General features: G+C 42.1%; 1 protein-coding gene across 1 annotated transcript in view; it reads left to right on the top strand.

The window, feature by feature from the left end:
- The first annotated feature begins 1,429 nt into the window (after nt 1-1,429).
- dpp9 (dipeptidyl-peptidase 9) overlaps nt 1,430-19,607 on the top strand; it is an 84,548-nt gene continuing 66,370 nt past the window's right edge. The window contains exon 1 of the mRNA XM_069928538.1: nt 1,430-1,622. The gene's annotated coding sequence lies outside the window, so the exon portion shown is untranslated. The remainder of the gene's footprint in view (nt 1,623-19,607) is intronic.

Below are 19,607 nucleotides of genomic sequence, written 5' to 3'. Positions count from 1 at the left end.
TTTGTTGAATCCACTTCCTTTGTAAACTGAACTGCCTTTTATCTGTAAGTCGTTAGACACTTTTTCACCTCTCTCACAACATCTGGGCTGTCTTCACTAAAATCACAAGTGTTACTATGTGCCAGCAATGTGCTACCTTCTCTCTCCCTAGATCTCTCAGCAGCATTTGACATGTTAAACACATCATCCTCTTGAGTGGAATCCAACTCAGGGAACATAAACATTAATGAGCTTTGAAATGAGGTTCAAGCGCCGTCTGCAAAAGTTCCTGATCATGTCATCTGAAGCTTAGGTTGCCATTGGTGTGGATTGGATTTTGTGTGGCTGTAGGGACTGCAGAAGTGCTGGAGGCACTTGGTAGGCCCTTTCAAGTGGACCCTCTGCCTTGAGTGTGGCGGCAGGAGCAGATCTTAACTTGTGGACTTACCTTTGAGTGTTGCCTGGTCCACCTGAAAGGGCCTATTCATATCCAGAGATGCCTCCAGATATGATGGAGGTGGGGCGACTAGTGCCGCAGCGCCACACGTCATAAGTATGTGGCATAGCAATGACCGTCTTCCCTATCCATAATCCCCCACGCTGGTGGAACTGCTCTGTGTTTCCCACAACAGTTCCAGCTTCGTGGGGGGATTATGGATAGGGAAGACTGCCATATTGCTATGCCACATTTTGAGTAGCAGAGAGTGGCCAGCCAGGGTGTGATAGCTTGCATCAGCCACCCCTCGACAGCCCCCCTGCCCCTGCATTCCCCGCCGGCCGCCTCTGCCCCGATGTTCCCTGTAGACAGCCCTTGCCAACCTCCTCACCCCAGTGGGGCTGGGGCTGTCAGGTAGCGGGGCGGGGAGGGGGGGGCTGTCAGGTAGCGGGGCGGGGAGAGGGGCTGTCAGATAGCGGGGGGGGGCTATCAGGCAGCGGGGCGGAGGGTTGGGTTGCTGGCTGATGGAGTCACCAGCCCGCCTCCAGGCATCCGCTTACAGGTGCGTGGGCAGAGCGCGGTACTCCAACGGTTATCCCTCCCGGAGGAGGATTAGTGTTGACGCCTTGGCGACATTTCTGCCTCATCCAGGTCAGTGTGTCTTTAGCCGCAAGGGGGTATACTACAAGGCTTTTCACTGGGGTGTTCAGGTCACCTGAAAGGGCCTGGTGACTCTGGGGGACTCTCTCATGCTTCTCTCTTTCTGACTGTAATATGCTTTGGCAATTCCTGCCGGTGGAGAATATGCAGGCAAAAAGAAATTTCATGTCATATGACACTGATTTATGCCTTTGACATTCAATTGAATCTTGAACACTGAGCTACAGGTTGCAGCAATGGTCCAGGTGTTGCAGAAGACTCACCGCTAGGGAGGGCAACTCCGGGCCGCCGCGGGAGGCGCTGCTGGCGACTCCGAACCGCGGGAGGCGCTGCAGGCGACTCCGAGCCGCTGCGGGCGCCGTAGGTACTCCGAGCCGCGGGAGGCGCCGCCTCTCTGTGGGTGAAGATGATCCTGCGGCCGGGGCTGCCTTGTCGCGGGATGAAAGCCCGAGGTTGCGGCAGTGTGGATGCCCGGCGCCGAGTCCCGCTGCGAGTTTGAATGAAGTTGGGGAAGGATTCGGCCTTTATTGCAGGGGGACTGCGCAAGGTGAGTGGTTGGCGGCGAACGCCAGTGCCGGTGCTGCTGAGGCAGGGAATCAAGGCCCGACGGCAGCCGGCCCCTGCGCATCCCGCTTGTCCCCAGCCAGGGTCCGGCCCCCGGCCCCCGCCCCCCGGCCCCCGCCCCCCGGCCCCCGCCCCCCGGCCCCCGCCCCCCGGCCTCAGGAGCCGCCCTCAAAACCCAACTCGGCCCCTTGCCTGGGATATGGGGCTGGTGTTGGCAAAGGCCGGGCCCGGGCGTACCGCTATCTCCCCTTCCCCTCCCCTCCCCCTCCCCTCCCCCTCCCCCTCCCCTCCCCCTCCCCCTCCCCTCCCCCTCCCCTCCCCCTCCCCCTCCCCTCCCCTCCCCCTCCCCCTCCCCCTCCCCTCCCCTCCCCCTCCCCTCCCCTCCCCCTCCCCCTCCCCTCCCCTCCCCCTCCCCTCCCCCTCCCCTCCCTTCCCTTCCCTTGCCGGCTGCGGGCAAACTTCTCCAAAGAAGAGACCGGGGGAAGGAGTTCACCTGTTCTATTGTCTGGCGAATCTCCGGGGTGGGGGCGGGGGTCCTGGATCCGGGCGATAACTGCCTTTTAAATGGGATCTCGGCACTGGCGGCTTCTCCCCCTTCAAGCTCTGCTGGATCAGCGGAAGGGAGGGCCTCATCTCCAGGTTATTTAGCTGCAAAAGTGGCCGCAGTTTTCATTGCATTTGGGTTGTTTGAACTCCTTCTTACCCCATTGCCTTCCCCTGACGATATAAATCGCGTGACACCCTTCAAGGCAGAGCACAGTCTGAAAAATGGCTTTAGGATTTTAAATGTATTCCCTGTGACTCGATGGAGTTTTGTAGCACAGAAAATGGCCATTAACTTTATGCTAAGTTTAGAAGTAAAAACACGAGAGTCTGCAGACACTGGTTGAAGTAAAAACACAATGCTGGAGAAAGTCAGCAGATCAGACAGCAAAGATAACCAACGTTTTGGGCTTGAGGCCCTTCAGCTAGACCACGTTAACCATCAAGCACTGACATTATTTCATTCCTTTCGCCCTAAACTACTATATTCTTACCCATATTCCACAATTCCCCCACCTCACTCATTTTTACAATAGGGGCCATTAAGTATGCTGTTTGACCTGCTGAGTTTATGCAATGTTGTTTTTACTTTATGCTGAGCTTCCCAGGTGGGCCAACTCTGTGACATTTTCCCTGAATGCTTGTGATTCTGTTTCCTTCAGATACATGGCCAGTTCCTTTCTGAAAGTCAAACAGAATCGGCTTTCATTATTACTGCAGATAGAATGAAGGAGCTTTCCGATGGCTGAGTGGGTAGAGCTGATGTCTCATCACACTGACAATCTGAGTTCTTTGGATTTTTCCTGTGTGGAGTTTTTGCCAGGTGCTCTGGTTTTCTCCCAGCAAAAGTCATCCTGGTTGGTAGGTCAGTGGCTGCTAAATTGCCCCTATTGTGCAAATGAGTGAGGTGGGGGAATTGTGGAATATGAAGATGGGAAAGAATATAGTAGTTTAGGGTGAAAATAAGGTTGGTGTGCTTGATGGTTAACATAGACTAGCTGAAGGGTCTCTCCATGTTGTATGAATCTATTTTTCTTCTGTCATTACAGGATCTCTTGGTAATTAATCATACATGGTCCTTGATCCTCTTGCCACTAGAAATAGTTTCTTTTTATTTACTTTGTCTAGATTCTCCATAGTTTTGAAAATCTTTTTCTGCTCAACTTTCTCTTTTCCAAAGAACAGCTTCTCTGCTTCTCCACTCCCTTATACTTAGGACCATTCTTGTAAATCTTTTGTGGACACTTTCCAAGGCACTGCCATCTTAAATTACTGTTTCAAAGTCCACCAAAGTGCTTTTGTAACTGCTTTCTCAACCTGCCCTAATGCTATAAAATTATTATATCATATACATATATTAAAACTACAAGAATGCAGGAGGAACTCAGCAGGTTTCGCAGCATCCGTAGAAGGTAAAGATATAGAACCAAAATTTTGGGTTATGAACAAAAAGCAGGCAGGCCCCCGAATTAAAAGGCTAGGGAAAAGGGGGAAGAAAGAGCAGAGGGAGGAGTAATGTACAAAAGGTGATATTTGGAATTGGATAGGAGGACAAGAGAGGAAAGGTGAGAATTGATCAGGGAGGGGGTGACTTTATGAATATAGAGCTGGAAACCAAGGGAGAGGGGAAGAGAAAGAGAGCCAGTTAGAGGAAAGGAGAAATAGGAATAGTGGTGGGTGGGGGCTAATGGAAACTAGATAAATTGATGTTGATGCCATCCGGTTGGAGGGTGCCCTGGCGGAAGACGAGTTGTTGTTCCTCCAATTTGCAGGCAGTCTCAGTCTGGCAGTGAATGAGACTTTGAGCAGACATGTCAGCAAGAGAATGGGACAGGGAATGAAAATGGGTTGCCACCAGAAATCCCTGTGATTCCAGTGGATAGAGCTAAGGTGCTGAACGAAGCGATCTCCCGTCCGTGTCCAGTCTCTCTGATGTAGAGAAGACCACAATGGGAGCTCCGGATGCAATAGATACCCCCTACAGATTCACAAGTGTTGCTTCACTTGAAAAGACTGTGGTGGTGAGTGAGGAGATGTGGCTGGAAATGTAGCACCTCCTGCATTCACAGGGACAGGTGCCAAGGGTAGGAGTGGATGAGAATGGAAGATGTGTCTGGTGATGGGATTACGTAGTTGGTGGCGGAAATGGCAGAGGATGATGTATTGGATGTGAAGGCTATTGGGGTGGTAGGTGAGGAAAGGTAAATTCAGTCCATCTTTCCCTCGATGCTGAATGCAAGAAACTTGGATATGGTCATTTATCTGCATGCCAGGATGTTTCCAGGGGCTTGCTGTAGATAAATATGGACAATCTCAGTTGCTGAGGAATTGAATGGTAATAAAGGTTGTGCAATTATCAGTAAATTTCCCTATTTCTGACCTGTTCTGATCCTTATGTTGGACCTGCAATCCTTCCCTGAAAAACTCTTGCTGGCATGAATGATTTCCAATGGTGACGGCCATCTTTGCATGTATGATAAGCCAGGGATCCAACTGTTGTTTCAGTATTTGGATAATGAGGGACATGGAATCAGAGATTGAAAGCTGACATATACCATGAAGCAAGATGGATGTTTTTAATCTGAGCTTTTGGAAGTTGATGCATCGTTTACTACTTTTCCCCATCGCTCAGATTATCTGGCTTGGCTTGTACTTTCTGGGTTTATACTTTCATCCTTTAGTTTTTGAACAAGTGTAAAACCTGTTCAATTCTCCTTTGGCACCAACCCTCAGCGATCTATGATGTATTCTGTTCAGTCCTGGCACCATATTAAGGAGGGGAGACTTTCTTTGTTAGGATTTTGTGAAGATTCTTGCTTATTTTATGAATTTGCATGCCTGTTTTTGTGTCACGGAAATAGAATTTAGCCCTAGATTTGCTCTTTGTGAAAACTTAATGCAATAAATCTGAATCTGGTCATTTAAATCAGGGTTGAATCAATAGGGTAGACATTAAGTCCACACTTGGCATCAATGGGTGATCTGAAATAACAGCCAAGATCTTTCCATTCACAGTATTTAGATGCATGCGTTTCCTCCCAATAACTGCCACATCCAATATATAATTCCTCTTCCATTGCCACTACCAATTACGTGATCCCACCACTAGACTCATCTTCCCTTCTCCTCTTTGCTCCACTTGGTCTAAAGCCACCTTGATGATGAGATGGTCATTCACCTGGTCACTGGATTTCAGCTTCCTTGACGATTGATCCAAGCTGCATTGAAGTCTGGAGCTGAGTGGACCTGGCAAAATGCAACCTAGGGAGTGGTGAACAGTTTGCTGACATTTGATAACACTTTGAAGTGTTATCAAAGCCATTGCTTTGATTAACCAATTGCCATCCTACTTTATTCTTAAAATCCGGAGAATCCACTACTCCTTGTCCATGTGAATTCTCTCACTATCCCTGCTGTTTCATGTTTTCATCATCAGTAATTTTTATAATCAGGTTCTGCACATTTAAGTCCACTTCATGACTCAGGAAAAACTGTGAATCATGCACCAAACGTCAACAGCTTAGATTAAAAATGTTCACCTTGCTTTATATGTCAATTTTGAATCCCTCATTCCATGTCCCTCTTTTCTAGTTTTTACGTCTTAATTTTATTGACGTGTATTTGGTGATACATACATCACCAAATGCCAAGAATATTTTGTATCCTCTGTTTGTCCTTTTTATCTTTATTGTATGTTTTGTCAAATGCCAACTAAAATGCTCTCAGTCGTCTTCCATAACCTTATTAAAATCTTATTAAAAGTTTTCTTTGGCCTCCTTTCTGGCTTTCCTTTATTGCTCCACACATCCATGGAATTATATCCAGCAGTTTCCCTATCACTTGGGTTATCTGGCTTGGCTTGTGCTTTCTGGGTTTATACTTGGATCCTTTAATTTTTGAACATGTGTAATTTGTTAAATTCTCGTTTCCTTTGGCACCAACCCTCAGCAATCTATGATGTGTTCTGTTCAGTCCTGGTACCATATTAGGGGCAACTTTCTTTGTTAGGATTTTGTAATGGTTCTTAATCATTTTATGAAATTGCTTGTCTATTTTGGTGTCATGCAAATAGAATTTAGTCCTGAGTTGGCTCTATGTGAAAACTGTATTCAGTGGTGATTGAAATCAGGGTTGAGTAAATAGGGTAGGCATCAAGTCCAAACTTGGCATCTATGGATAATCCAAAATAACAGCCAAGATCTTTCCATTCACAGTATTTTGATGCACAAAGGTTTTGCTCATCCACAAGAGGTACATTAAGTTAGGTCATCTCTGGTTTGATATTGTCAGAGGGTTTTGCGAAGGTCATATCTGTGCGGGTAATCGTCACTGATTCTTTTCCAGACATTGTAAAGGAAAGCAGCTGCAGTAAATTGTGCCATTTGGCAAATATTCAGATGATGAGCAGCTGACAAGCAATGATCTTGGTGCCAGAAGTGAAATAAATTGCTTCTGACAACTTGTAGGATTCTGTTTTTGGAGTTGTGTACTACATTATTTTGTTTCTGCACTGAATTTGATGGAATAAAACCACATTGGTCCATTTTGAAACAGAATTAGATTTTGTGTTCTTCTTTTGTATTCACCCAGAATTTTTGTTATTGCATTTTTGCTCATGCTTGATCTGTACTGCTCAGTCCTTGGACTATAGCATCTTATTCAGAGAATATGGATCAGTGGGCATAACAGTCAAATAGACAAACCAAGCTTATCCATTGGGGTAAATTAGCCATGAGTGATGATTGCATTTGCTGCATCATTTATATTTTTTATAGTATGACTGTCAGACAGAACAGGTCACTTTTTTTCAGTCGAAGCTTACTAATTTTTTGAAAGTTTACAATAGATTTTCAAAGAGAATGGCAAGAGTTTGCCTTTGCAACAGTGGGCAAAGTACAATAATGGTTGTTATTTTTAAGGCAGTGTGTAAATTGCATTTTGGCATTTGTTGATTGGAATTGTGTTTGTGAGCGTCTAGGCAAGAGGTTGACTTGTGTGTCAGAATTTCGCAGTTCATCCCATGTAGTTAATCATTGGACAACAGATTGCTTTGGTTCAGGGGGCAGCTGTATGACCGTGCTCCTGCTTGCTCATTACAAGTCATCTCTAAGTAGTAAATACAATAAAATCCCTGTTATTCAAGCAACTGGCAAAAAAAACTCAGAAAATAAATAGGTAAAGAATACAAAAGTTTGCAATTGGTGCACCCTAGTGATTAGTTTGGCAATCACCCCGCACACATTTGGAAAATTCACTTATCCGACATCTGGGTGGAAAGAGGAATGTTTCTCATTCTGCAGAGACTCTATTTGCTGCAGTGGAAAACAGAATTTTTTTGTTTTTATGTTAGGTTTCCAGCATCTGGTTTATAATTTTGTTCATCCTCTCATAGATTTTATCTACGTTGCGAAATGGTATTTCTTTCTTAAATATCTCCGGTTCTCTACCTTCCTCTCTTCATACAAGGCATTCTATAAAAACTCAAGTTCTTGATTTTTTTTTTTCAATTCTGCACATTTGGAGATTTTAATGTTTTCAAATGAATGTGGAATTTTCTATTTGTGGTAGCTGCAATAGTGCTTGTTCCAGAGACTATCAAAATACCGGCTTCTTTGGTGGAGTCACTGAAACTTGGTGGGGGTGGAGTTGGGATGGAGCTATGATGATCTGCAACTGTACTTTTTGTCACCAGCAGCAGGTTATTATTTCCTGTTAATTCTCCTTACCTGAGTTCGTTTTAGATAAACCTTATGGGGATAAGAATTCCCCTTGCTGGCTCATTGGCCGGACTCACAGTATGAGTCACAAAATTGTGGACTTGAGTCTTCTCTGGAGAACATGCATAAATTCAAACTGTGTCTCCCAGTGGGGGAGTAATGCATTTTTGGTATTGTTGTTTCTAAAGTTAGATGGCATCTTTCCCACCTTGGGTGAATAAAATAGATTGCATGGCACTAATTCGAAGAACTTTGTAAGTATCCCTGATATCCTGGTCAATATTTATCCTTTAACACTTATGATCTTTGGAACTTTGCTGTGCTGACTTCAGTATTCCCCTGTTATGGGAGTGACAATTCAAAATGGACTTTGTTTTCTGTAAAGATATGAGGTCTGATTATAGGTGTCTTTATGTCCCTATGCTTAATTGATAAATGGTCTTCTAAAAATAAATCACTGATATTTTCACAAAACATTGTTTTTTGACACTAGCTTTAAGTTACTCTTTAAACTATTCTGGGGCTTTGAGCTGGCACTTATTTTCTCTCTCACTATGTCTTTGTGGGAGGACTCACGTGGTGGATTAGTGGCCGGTAGGGTAAAACCAGCCCTCTCCAGAAAAGAAGAAAAAAAAGTTAAGAAAAGACAAAGTTCAATAAATACAAAATATAAGGAATAAAAGATAAAGTTGCAGAGAAGAGAAAGAAAATGGCACCAAAGAAGGAAAAAGTAAAAACAACGGGGAAAAAAAAGAAGAAAAGATGCCGGAAAAGAAAGGAGAAGGCCTTACCTGCACGAAGGAACAGGGAGCCGTGGCGGAGAAGAGCTCCCGATCTCCGAGGTTGGTGACGGCCCCGCAGAGTCGCGACCCTCCCCCCCCCCCGACCGGTGGACTGCAAAAATGGCTCTCTGAGCCAAACAAAAGTGCACAACTGCGCAATCAAAGGTAAAAGGAAACACCGACAGGAGGGGGGCTCAGCCGAGGAGGAGGCAACCATGGAGCGACCAGCTAAGGGATGCCCGACACCAGGGCTCTCAGCTGGAAGATGAGGAAAGTGGCAGGAGAGGGAGTGAAGTACCAGTTGAGGAAAAAAGTTGACGGGGTGAAAGGAAAGAGGAGCAGCAGCAGGAGGCTCGACAGATGAGCAGCTCAGAAGAAGAGGACCAACAGCAAGAGGCCAAGCAAGAAGAGACCCAACAAAGTGAGACAAGCTACTCATCAGAAAAATCAGAAGAGACACAGATACAAAGAAGAGAAGAAGACACAAACACAGGTACAGACACAGAAGAAGAGGAAAAAGACGACTAAGATCTTCACAGAGAAAAAAGAGATGGACAGAATAAAAATAAAGTTTTTTTGAGAACAAATGAGAGCATTAAAAGAATGGTTGTCATTAGAATTTAGTGCAATTAAAAGAAAAATGAAAATAGCAGAAGATAAAATGCAAAGATTAGAGCTGGTCATGAAAGAAATAGGGAAAAGAGTAGAAAATGTGGAAGAACGAGAAACGGCTGTAGAAATGGAAGTAAATGGCTTAAGAGGAAAATTGGAAGAAAGTGATAAAAAAATTAGAGTCACAAGAGTTGTTAGCTCAGAAAATTGATATGTTGGAAAATTATAGTAGGCGAAACAACATAAAAATAGTGGAACTGAAGGAAGGTGAAAAAGGCACAAAGATGAAGGAATTTATAAAAGGATGGATCCCAAAGGTCCTGGGAACGACAGAAATGCAGGAAGGAATGGAAATAGAAAGGGCACACAGAACACTAGCTCCGAAACCACAGACACATCAAAAACCAAGATCCATCTGAGTAAAATTTTTGAGATATATGACAAGAGAAAATATACTGGAGCGGGCAAGGAATAAAATTAGAGAAGATGATAAACCATTGGAATACAAGGGTCAAAAAAATTTTTTTACTCAGACATAGTTTTGAACTCTTAAAGAAGAGGAAGGAGTTTAATACAGCAAAATCGATCCGATGGGAAAAAAGGTTATAAATTCATGTTAAGACATCCACGTGTGCTTAAAATATTTATCCCCGGAGAGCAAAACAGAGTGTTCTCGGATCCAAAGGAAGCACAAGAATTTGCAGAACACTTGCAGGACAGAAGGAGAGATGAAGAGATGTAATAAGAATGAAGAATGGCGATAAAGAATATATAAAGATGTAAAAACAATGTATATGTAAAAAAACTAAAGAAGGGAAAGAGAAGGGAAGGAAGGAAGTAAGGGGAAAAAAGGGAGAACTTTGTTATATGTGTAAAAACAAAAGTCTTTTCTGGGGGGGGGTTGGGTGGAAGAGAATAACCGTCACTGCGAAATCAGTTGACCGTTGCGAGAAGGTTCGCAATCCAAATGGTAAGGGGTGTTGTGGTTGCCCGGCAAGGGATAAGGGGCAACTCAGAGAGGGGGCGGCGAATATTTGGGGTTAAGGGAATATTGGATGTGGGATTTGTTGGAGTATTTTATGTTTTAAATGTGTTGTCATACATTGAGTTTAAAAAGGGAAAACTGAGAGATGAAAATGGGGAAAAGGGGGATAGTGATGGTGAGGAAGCAGAAATGAGGTGTAAACAGGATATGAGATGGCCATGTTGAATTATATGACTATAAATATTAATGGAATACATAACCAAATTAAAAGGAAGAGGCTATTAAATTTACTGAAAAAAGAAAAAGATAGATATAGCATTTGTGCAGGAAAAGCATCTAACTGAAGTGGAACATAACAAATTAAAGAGAGACTGGGTAGGACACGTAGCGGCTCCATCATATAATTCAAAAGCTAGAGGTGTAGCTATATTAATTAATAAAAATGTACCATTCAAAATAGAGGAGGAAATAATAGATCCAGCAGGGAGGTATGTAATGATAAAGTGTCAGATATGTTCAAAATTTTTGAATTTGCTCAATATATATGCCCCTAATGAGGAGGATCAAAAGTTTATGCAAGATATTTTTTTGAAGATTGTAGATACACAAGGAAATATATTGATAGGAGGGGATTTTAACCTTAATTTGGATCCAATGTTGGATAAAACTGGACAAAAGACTAGTAAAAAGAATAAAGTGGCCAAATGTATGGTTAAATCAATGCAGGAAATGAAACTTATGGATATATGGAGGAGGCAGCATCCAAGAGAGAAGAAATACTCATATTATTCAAGTAGGCATAAAGCAAACTCAAGGATTGATATGTTTTTGTTGTCAGCCCATATTCAAAGGAGAGTTAGGAAAACTGAATATAAAGCTAGATTACTATCTGATTATTCACCTCTGTTATTAGCAATAGAACTGGAGGACATCCCACCAAGAACATATAGATGGAGGTTAAACTCCATGCTACTTCAAAGGCAAGAATTTAGAGAATTTATTGAACGCCAAATTAAAACATACTTTGAAATAAGTGAAAGACAAATTTATATGGGATGCAATGAAAGCCTTCATTAGAGGGCAGATAATAAGTTATGTAACTAATATGAAAGAGGACTACAATCGGAAAATAGAGCAGTTGGAAAGGGAGATAGTAAGTACAGAAAAGGAACTAGTAAAAAGGGATGATACAACAAAAAGGACAAAAAAATAAAATACGAAACATTACAAATGTACAAGGTGGAGAAGAACATAATGAAAATAAAGCAAAAGTATTATGAACTTAGGATAAAAAACACATAAAATATTAGCCTGGCAACTTAAAACAAAACAATCTAAAAGAACAGTATTGGCATCAAGGAAAAAGGACAAACAAATTACATAAAACCCAATAGAGATTAATGAGAACTTTAAGGAATTTTATGAAGAGTTATACCAAACTGAGAACGAAGGGAAAAATGATAAAATAGAAGAGTTTTTACTTAAAATTGAACTGCCGAAATTGCAAGAAGAGGAACAAAATAAACTGATAAAACCATTTGAAATAGAGGAAGTACAGGATATATTAAAAAATCTGCCGAACTATAAAACGCCTGGAGAGGATGGGTTCCCAATAGAATTCTATAAAACATTTAAAGAGTTATTAATTCCACCTCTCCTGGAAGTAATGAACCAGAGAGAAGAAACACAAAACTTGCCAGGTTCATGTAAGACAGCAATAATTACAGTAATACCAAAGACGAGGAAGGATCCACTAACACCAGCATCATATAGACGAATATCTCTACTTAATTCAGATTATAAGATGATAGAGAAATTATTAGCATACAGATTGGCCGATTGTGTACCTAAAATAGTAGAATAAGATCAAACTGAATTTATTAAGATAAGACGAACAGCGGATAATGTCTATGAACTTATCAATCTAATTCATGCAGTTCAAGGAAATAAGAAGCCAACAGTGGCTGTTGCTTTAGACGCAGAAAAGGCCTTTGACAGAGTAGAATGGAATTATTTATTTAAAGTATTACAGAGGTTCAATCTACCAGAAAAATATATAAATTGGATTAAAGCATTATATAATGGACCATTGGTGAAGGTAACAGTAAATGGATATGTATCAAACCAATTTAAATTAAGTAGGTCAACTAGACAGGGATGTCCATTATCCTCCTCATTGTTCGCTTTAGCAATAGAACCATTGGCAGAACTGATAATAACAGAAAATAAAATAAAATAAAAAGGATAAAATTAAAGGAGAAGGTGAATAAAATCAGTTTATTTGCAGATGACATCATAGTTTACTTAACAGAACCAGATATATCAATAAAATAATTACATAAGAAATTGAAGGGTATGGAGAAATATTGGGGTACAAGATCAACGCAAATAAAAGTGAAGTGATGCCAATGAGTAATGCGGATTATACAGAATTTAAAAAAGAATCACCATTTAAATAACAAGCAATCCGATACCTAGGTATTAGGTTAGATAATAACTTAAGCCACCTGTACAAACTAAATTATCAGCCACTAATAAAGAAATTGCAGAAAGACTTAGAACATTGGAAAGAATTACCACTAATGTTGATAGGGAGGGTGAACTGCATAAAAATGTATGTCTTCCCAAGGATACAATACTTATTTCAATCGTTGCCAATTCCCTTAACAGAGAAATTCTTTAACCGTTAAAGAAATCTGTATAACCTTCAGCACGCATCATAAGCCATTGAGAAAACATCCCTACAAATCCTCTGAATTCAGTAGAATAGTAAGTAAACCAACATCAGTGTCTTCTCCCAGGCTAATATCCCCAGAATTCCCTACATTGAACTGGCCACTGTCATTCACGAGCATAATACAAGAATCCTAGAATGAACAGGTGAATGGTCACAGGACTGAAGTGTGTTTATTTTAATGCAAGGCCTATTGTAGGTAAGGCAGAGTCTGGATCAGTATTTGGAATTATGATCTGATAGTTATAGAGTTATGGCTGCAACTTTTGCAAGAGGGACCAGACTGGCAGCTGAATGTTCCTGAGTTTTATCATGTTAGACAAAATAGAGAAGGTGGTAAAGAGGTGGAGGCATAGGTGGACTCAACTACTGAGGCAGTGTGGATAAAGATCAGAATTTTTAAGAAAGTGCAATATTGGCTTCCCAGTACCACAAAGTGGTGAAGAGATATTTAGACAGATTATGTAAAGTTGTAAAAGCAACAGGTTTGTAGTGGGAGATTAATTTCACCAATATTGCCTCTGATGTCCTTCGAGCCAGAAGCTGAGATGGAACAGAATTTGTTGATTGAATCCAGGGTCTGGCTAGGTGATCAGAGTTCCGGTGAGGGGAACACTTTGGGAATAGTGATCACTCTTCCTGAAATTTCAAGATAGTTATGGACAAGGATATGTTTGGGCCTTGTAGAAAAGTATTATGACATTATGACATGATGAGAGCTGGGGGAAGGTAATTGAGTACAGGTGTTATTGGGCCGACCACAACCAACACATGACATTTGTTTAAGAATGAACATGAGAGTCCAGTGCGAAGGAAGGCTGAAGATGGCAAAAGTTAGAGAATCTTAAGCCCCTTTTTCTTCAAGGTGAGAATATTGCACCTTTAGTGTGCCATGCTATTCTGTGTAAAAGGTATCAACATGGAATGAGGGGGCTATTATAGTCCCATCTTTAAGCTGGCGGCGGAGGAAGTCTGATCACATTATGCCAGTGCTGCTTGGTTCAATGTTTAAAAAAAAAAGCAAAGCTGGCTAAATGACGAATCTAACAGTATTGCGGGATCTCTGTGTAAAAAGAGTTATAGATGACTGGAGAGGTCATGAATTGAGACAAGTAAAAGGAGCCATATATAAGGTCAGGAAACTACAAAACAGGGCCCTGGAAGAATATCAAGCAGGACACTAGGAGGGCTAAAAAGAGCCATGAAATGTCCTTGGTGAGCAGAATTAAAGAAAGCCCCAAGGCACTTTACATGCATTATAAGCAAAATGATAACAAGACCTCACAAGGACAAAATTGGGAATTTATGCTTGGAGTTGATAGAAGTAGGTGAGATACTAAAAGGTGTTTACCAGGAAGGACATGGAGAGTGATAGGGAGCCTAATGTGAAGATTGCTGTTGCATTAAGGCATTTTGAGATCAAGAAAGAGGTAGTGTATGTTTTGAGGAGCATTAAGGTGGGTGTTTCCTGGGCCTGATGGGATATATCCCAGTTCTATTGAAAGAAGGTGATGAAAGGCTTGTACCTTTGCTACATAGAGGCACTGTTTCTCCAGCATTTGTGTGTTGTTTCATCTGTATACAGATGCTATGCATTGCATTGATATAGAATGGACATATGTTGATGCCATATGCTTTTCAGGCAATAGCATAGTGACTGTACTTAACAATAGCATTTATTTGCTTCAGGAAGATTCAATGCAACAGAAATGTATCATCAATGTTGCAACAGCTGCGATACATTCTTTTACATTTGTGGTGAGTATATGCTTAAGGCTCAAAGGTGCAACATGCACTTATTAAGAAAGCTACATTGGTTGTAAAATTGGTGACCAAGGTAAACCCTGGGCTCCTCAAGTTTGTTGTATAACATGTACAGTCAACCTGAGAGTTTGGCTCAGCATCATTATGTGTTAAGCATGTTACATTCGATGACATTTAATGTTTCTCCAACTTCCTATATCTTTGTGTTCAGCTTGAGGTTGTCTATCATAATCCCCAGTTTTTCTTCAGGTAGCAAACCTTTTGTACAGTGATTTCCGATAGATCTGAGGGTCCTGGTTCATAGCTCATTGAAGGTAAGGCATTGATTATAATAGTAAGGAGGTAATGTTGCAGCTATATAAAACTTTGGTCAAGTAACACTTGGATAACTATGTGGAATTATGGTTGCCCCATTGCAAGAAGGATGTGGAGGCTTTGGAAAGGGTACAGGGGCTTGTAAGGATGTTGCCTAGTTTAGACATATGACTTGTGGGGAGAAATTGGATAAACCTGGGTTGTTTTCTCTGGAGTGTCAGAGGATAAGGGGAGATCTGAGAGAGATGTTTAAGATCATGAAGGGCATTGATAAAGTGGTGAAAGTGTCACACATGTCTAAGATGAGGGGGAGGAAGTTTAAAGAGAGATATGCAGGACCAATATTTTACATAGAGAGGTGGATGTCTAGAACTGGCTGCCAGGAGTAACAACGAGATGGTGGCAGTATTTAGTGGGTCAGCCCTTTGATGGCTGGAAATAGTCCATCAATGTTTCGAGTCAGGAACCTTCATCAAGATTCATTTTTAAATTTAATTTTTAAAAAAATTCTAAATATACAGGCCATTTCGGCGCACGAGGCCATGCCACCCAATTTACACCCCGTTAACCTACATCCCCAGTACGTTTTTTTTGAACGGTGGGAGGAATCTGGAGCCCCCAGAGAAAACCCATGCAGACACGATGAGAACATACAAACTCTTTGCAGACAGTGTGGGACTCGAACCCCAGTCTGGACCCAATCGCTGGCGCTGTAAAGGCGTTGTGCTAACCGCTACGTCAACTGTGCTGCCCTAAGGTAAGGAAATTGAACAAGACCAGGATCAATTCCAAATCTGTTATGCACCTACAGGGATGGTATCGTCACCTACAGGGATGGGTAGATGGTGGATGTGCATTTTCCGGTTGCTTGAGACTTACTCTTGCAATGCTTAATTAGAGGCTCTGATAGATCCGTGGTTAGAGCTCTGGCCTTGTAAACCAGGGGTTGCAAGTTCGTTCCTCACTGGGGCCTCATTTCTGTGAGGGGCCCTGGACAAAGTGAACTTACAAAGTTCATGAATTTCATGTATGTTACATTCTAAATGTAGTATTATGTGATAATAATGGAACCTTTGCCTCATGTCTAATATAAGGATTTTGTTTTGCCGGTTGCTTGAATTCTGGATACCAAGGGTTTTACTGTATTTGAATATGGATCATTGGACAAAATCCATTTGGAGCTGTCTGATAGGAAAGTTACATCTGAAATTTGCATTTCTGTTGGTGGAGATTGATAACTTGGCAGAGTGGTGCACCAACAACAACCTTGCACTCAATGCCACTAAAACTAAGAACTGATTGTTGACTTCAGGAAAGGAAATCCAGAGGTATACAATCCAGTAATCATTGCGGATCAGAGGTAGAGGGGGTGAGAAATTTGGGTTCTTTTTTATTTTGAATATTTTATTTATAATTTTTCAAACTCGGTGTAAATAATCCATAATAAAAAAAGCACACTACATTCTCCAATTATATACTAACTTCACCATCAAGTCTAATTTCCCCCCTTCATTCCTCCCAACCTTGTCCCAATTAATACATCCAACAACAAAATGAAATAGTCACCCTAAAGAAGAAAAGTCAGTAATAAATTAGCCCTCCTTCCTTATTCCTGTAACATTTTTCATATCCTGACAAATTAAGAACATAAAGGCCAAAAAAAACCCCAAAACCATTACACATTACAATTTTTTTACGAGAAAGGTAAAAGCAAATTCAAAGAAAAAGAACATAATCGTAGGATTTATTGGGACCCCACCGCCAGCCTCCAGGTCTTTGAATTTACATGACTCAACCTGATTAACGTGGATCACATCCCTCCCACCCCAAAAGGAGAGGGCAGGCGGGAACGGACGGAGCGAGTAAACACAATGAACCATGCTATGTCTTTTATCTTTTCACCTATATAATGCAGGGACAGTTTCCAAATTTTAAGGAAGGTGTCCTATTTCCTCCTTAAGTTAAAAGTCATTTTCTCCAGGGGAACATAGCTCTGCAGTTCCACATTCGAACATGCAATGCCTAGATGAGAGTCCGACCTCCAAGTGACCACTATGCACTTCTTGGCCACTGCCAAAGCAATCAACACAAACTGGATATGAAATTTGGACAGCTTTATTGTAAATCTTGTGTCCGTGATGTTCAAATTAGGTTCTTGGGAGTTACTTTCTCGGAGGATCTTTCCTGGACCCAACGTACCAATGGCATCATGAAGAAAGCACGTCAGTGCTTCTACTTCCTCAGAAGTTTGTGGAGGTTTAGTATGACACCAGAAACCCTGGCAAATTTCTACTGAGGTGTCGTGGAAAGTGTACTGACCGGCTGCATCACGGTCTGGTGGGGGAACACCAATACCCTGAACATAAATCCCTCCAAAATGTAGTGACACAGCCCAGGACATCACAGGCAAAACCCTCCTCACTATTCAACACCATCGTCAAAGGGCAGCAGCAATCATCAAAGACCCTCACCACCCTGCCACCAGGAAAGGGGTCTAGGTGCCACAAGACTCTCACCACCAAGTTCAACTTCTTCACTATCAGACTCCTCAATGACAAACTCAATCAGGGACTCATTTAAGGTTTCTTTTGTTCTCTCTGTATTGCACAGTCAGTTTGTATATACTCTTTATCTGTTTACAGTTTTATTTGCTGGCATGTTTACGCTGTGTACTTTTTTCCCACTACCAATTAGTCACGGTAATTTTGCCATGGTCGCAGGAAAAAAGAATCTCAGGGTTGTATGTGATGTCATGTATGTACTCTGACAATAAATCTGAATCTGATCTGTTCCAGTATCCTTCTCACTTTCATTCTATTCATTAAAGAACATAAGCAGGATGCTTGCTGCCAGCCCATCTTACAATACACTACAAATTATCTGCAAAGACCTCTGACAAATGTTGACTACAAAACTGGCATCTATTTGGGTGTATTCTCTCTGTGTTTTTAATTTGAAAAGAAAGACTCAATTGAGTCCTTATTTTCAATGTGGCAATCTGGTAGGAGGGAAGCTGAGCGCAAGTACATATTATAAAGCAAAGAGCACTGATTTTAAAAAAATAATCTTGTTTGTTGGCCCTTGTTATGTAGATGCTCTGATCTCAGCAATGCCAGAATTTTCTTTTTCATATTTTAGCATTTGCAATATTTTAAAATTAAAGGTGTGGTTCTTAACTGAAGGGACAGAATTATTTGCTGTTTCAAATGATATAAAATCAAGATTTGTTGCAAAACCAGTGTTTTTCAAAACAGGTACAGGTAGTTAGGCTGACTTCCAAGCCTGGAAGTCAGCCTGTAGAAAACTGAGGTCCTCCATCAGCCAGCTCCCCACCATGACTACCAGCCCCCCCACATCTCCATCGGGCACACAAAACTCAAAACGGTCAACCAGTTTACCTATCTCGGCTGCACCATTTCATCAGATGCAAGGATCGACAACGAGATAGACAACAGACTCGCCAAGGCAAATAGCGCCTTTGGAAGACTACACAAAAGAGTCTGGAAAAACAACCAACTGAAAAACCTCACAAAGATAAGCGTATACAGAGCCGTTGTCATACCCACACTCCTGTTCGGCTCCGAATCATGGGTCCTCTACCGGCATCATCTACGGCTCCTAGAACACTTCCACCAGTGTTGTCTCCGCTCCATCCTCAACATCCATTGGAGCGCTTTCATCCCTAACATCGAAGTACTCGAGATGGCAGAGGTCGACAGCATCGAGTCCACGCTGCTGAAGATCCAGCTGCGCTGGGTGGGTCACGTCTCCAGAATGGAGGACCATCGCCTTCCCAAGATCGTGTTATATGGCGAGCTCTCCACTGGCCACCGTGACAGAGGTGCACCAAAGAAAAGGTACAAGGACTGCCTAAAGAAATCTCTTGGTGCCTGCCACATTGACCACCGCCAGTGGGCTGATATCGCCTCAAACCGTGCATCTTGGCGCCTCACAGTTTGGCGGGCAGCAACCTCCTTTGAAGAAGACCGCAGAGCCCACCTCACTGACAAAAGGCAAAGGAGGAAAAACCCAACACCCAACCCCAACCAACCAATTTTCCCCTGCAGCCGCTGCAACCGTGTCTGCCTGTCCCGCATTGGACTTGTCAGCCACAAACGAGCCTGCAGCTGACGTGGACTTTTACCCCCTCCATAAATCTTCGTCCGCGAAGCCGAGCCAAAGAAAAAGAAGACAGGTAGTTAATTTTTGTTTGTTCACAGAATTAAAATTGTTCAGGGTGTCGTTTTTAAAATGTTGCATTATCTTCCTTTTTCCATTCTGACCTTTCAGGAGTGATATTTAAGTACTGCCTTACAGTTGCATCTGTTGGGAGTCAATTAACCTTGCTATCTGTTTAAATTGCTGCTGTTACACAATTCTGTTTGAAAGGTAGTTTTGAGTAGAAGAACAAACATTGATCGTTCTAGTCAGGGCTTTTGTTCATAACCAAAATTCTTGCAGAAAATCTGCAATGTTAAAATTTGATTGAAAACCCCTCAGCATGCAAATGTAGCTA

This window comes from Narcine bancroftii, chromosome 3 (assembly GCF_036971445.1).
Source record: "Narcine bancroftii isolate sNarBan1 chromosome 3, sNarBan1.hap1, whole genome shotgun sequence".
NCBI classification, from domain to species: Eukaryota; Metazoa; Chordata; class Chondrichthyes; order Torpediniformes; family Narcinidae; genus Narcine; species Narcine bancroftii.
Note: the sequence above shows the minus strand (reverse complement) of the source record. Positions and strands in the feature narration are given on the sequence as shown.